The sequence below is a fragment of the Colossoma macropomum genome, unplaced genomic scaffold (assembly GCF_904425465.1).
Source record: "Colossoma macropomum unplaced genomic scaffold, Colossoma_macropomum, whole genome shotgun sequence".
In the NCBI taxonomy this organism is placed as follows: Eukaryota; Metazoa; Chordata; class Actinopteri; order Characiformes; family Serrasalmidae; genus Colossoma; species Colossoma macropomum.
The window spans coordinates 51,638-54,490 of NW_023495297.1; the positions used below are offsets into that span (position 1 = coordinate 51,638).

General features: G+C 49.0%; 1 long non-coding RNA gene across 1 annotated transcript; it reads left to right on the forward strand.

Annotated features, from left to right (window-relative positions):
- The first annotated feature begins 203 nt into the window (after positions 1-203).
- LOC118801662 lies at positions 204-2,011 on the forward strand. The gene is made up of 3 exons (XR_005006560.1): positions 204-250; positions 335-649; positions 776-2,011. It is a non-coding gene; the product is annotated as an uncharacterized LOC118801662 (long non-coding RNA).
- The last annotated feature ends 842 nt before the right edge of the window (positions 2,012-2,853 follow it).

The following is a 2,853-nucleotide window of genomic DNA, read 5'->3' on the forward strand; positions in this document are numbered from 1 at the left end:
ACTCTGCCCTGCTCTGAGAGATGTCCTGGTTTGGTCAGATGGACTGTGTTCACTAAACGTACTGATGTTCTGGCTGAGTGTAATCAGACTTCATGTAGATCAGTGAAGGAGGGATATCAGATGATCCATGATCAGTACCTGAAGGGAGATCTCTCTCTCATCATCACTGACGCTGATTTCAGTAAGAGGGACTGGTACACGTGTGACTGTGATGGTACAGATCTCTGTGATGTGAAGCTTCAGATTGAGCGTAAGTGTCCATCTGTTTTGACCATTACTGACTGAACTCCACTGATTTCTCTTTTACACTCTTCTTGTTTGTTATTCTCCTCAGCCTTGAGATTTCCGATTCAGATTAAGCCTGGCAAATCTCTGGTGCTGAAGTTGGATGTATCAGATGCTGTGGAGGTGTATTATAACAGTACAGGTGCAACTGGACCATCCAGTGGTCACATCTGTACAGTGGATGGACGCTCACTACATTGTAAACATGACTATAAACAGAGAGCATCACTAACCTGTGCTCTTGAGCTGAGAGGAATGAAGACATCTGACAGTGGAGTTTATACTACAAAAGCCAAAAGAACTGAAGAGGTCATTCACATCTACACAGTGACCGTGGGGTCAGCAGGTGGAGGTAAAATAAAGGGTATGTTGTTTTATGCTCTCTGTCTGTCCAATCAGAATTCACTGGGCAGGAATCTCGTGCTGCTGAGCTTTAATGATGGTGTTCAGTTTAAACTCACTGTATTACAAACCTGTGTGTGTTTTGTAGATGACCATCCAGATCTCTGCACAGATGAAGGAGCTGCTGTTCCAGTGTGGGTTTTTGCACTGATGATGGCTGCACTTTTAACTGTGATTGTGGGATTAGCAGTGGTGATTGTGCTGCTGAGAAGACAACAGCAGCACTGGATAAGGACTGAAAGGAAGGCCTCAAACTCTGGCCTCAAACTCTGAGCCCATGGGGGGGGGGGCCCAGAAGCTGGGCCCAGTACAGCTGAGCGGAGTGCTGCAGATCCCAGGGCAGGCAGTGTGGCCGACACAGACCCTAATACACAGACACAGGATGGGGAGGGAGGTAGAGCAGCTGAACCTGCTGTTAGACCCAATAGTGAGACAGATGTGGGACTGGAGTGTTCAGAGCCTCAAAGGAGTAAACGTAATACTAATGCTCATGTAGGGGTTGGTGCGGCAGCTATTGCTGCTATGGGATCTGTTTTAGGAGAATAGAGTATGGACACAGAAGCTGTGGCTGAGGAGACTGTTTTTAAAGCTCCCTCTGGGAAAAGAAAAATGAAGTGGGCTAAGACTGGTGACAGTAAAGGGGAGGCACAGCGAGTGGCAGGAGTGCGGAGCGAGAAACAAGGAGAGGATACTGGTTTCTGTGCATTGGATGATTCTGAAGGAGTGCATATACTTGGTTGAAGATCAGTTTTCTGATCGCAAGCTGTTTATTGAGTCAGGTCAAGCAATTATGAGGAATGAATTAATGCATCACGGACTACATTAACTTCTGTGTGGATGCCACTGTCCCAACCAGAACTGTTAAATGTTACCCAAACAACAAGCTGTGGGTAACAAAGGACGTTAAAGCTCTCCTTAACAACAAAAAGAGGGCCTTCAGAGCTGGAGACAGGGAGGAGGCGAGAACGATCCAGAGGGAACGGAAGACAACTATCAGGGAGGCTAAGAACAAATATAGGAGGAAAATATAGTGGAAACTCCAGCAGAACAACATGAGGGGGGTCTGGAGTGGAATGAAGACCATCACCAGCCTCAGGTCCAGCAACAACAGAGGATTAGAGGGCAGCGTGGACGGGGCCAACAAGCTAAATTTGTTCTTTAACAGATTTAACACTGCAGGCTCTGTCCTCCCCCGTCCTGACTCCCCTGCTGCCGGTCCTCAGCAGCCCACTCCACTCCCCCTCCCTCCCCCTCCTGATAGCCTGCCCCCCTCCTGTGACAGCCCACCTCACACCCTCACCCCTCCCCCACACATCACCTCTACAGTAAGTCTCACTGCTCACTGCTGACCGGTTCCGAAGACGCCGCGACCCAGTGACGTCAAGGACTACAGGCCAGTGGCACTGACGTCCCACGTCATGAAGACCATGGAGAGGCTCGTCCTGGATCAGCTCCGGCCCATGGTTCAGCCATTTCTGGACCCCCTCCAGTTCACCTATCAGCCCCGCCTGGGAGTTGAGGACACCATCATCTACCTGCTCAACCTGAGTCTACGCTCACCTGGATAAGCCAGCCAGCACTGTGAGGGTCATTCAGCCTGCTCTTCTGGGTGATAAGCTGACAGTGGTGCAAGTAGATGCCTCCCTCGTGTCCTGGATTGTTGACTACCTGACTGGCAGACCACAGTATTTACACCTGCAGCACTGTGTGTCGGACAGAGTGGTCAGCAACATTGGAGCCCCGCAGGGAACTGTCCTCTCTCCCTTCCTCTTCACCCTCTACACCTCAAACTTCAGCTACTGCACAGAGACCTGCCACCTTCAGAAGTTTTCTGATGACTCTGCAATAGTTGGATGTATCAGCAGAGGTGATGAGGACGAGTACAGAGCGATGGTGAAGGACACTCTACGACACAGTGATGAGTCACAGGAGCACATTCAGTGCAAGACTCATTCTACCAAAATGCACTACAGAGTCTACAGGAAGTCATTCTTACCTGTGGCCACCAAACTCTATAGCTCCTCCCTCAGTGTGTGACACTATGGTAGGTCACAATACTACTATTTCTCTCGTTTTAAATTATTAGTGTTTATTCTTTTACATTAATGGTTGCAACTGTAACAACTGCAGTTTCCGTCTGGGATCAATAAAGTATTCTGGTTCTGA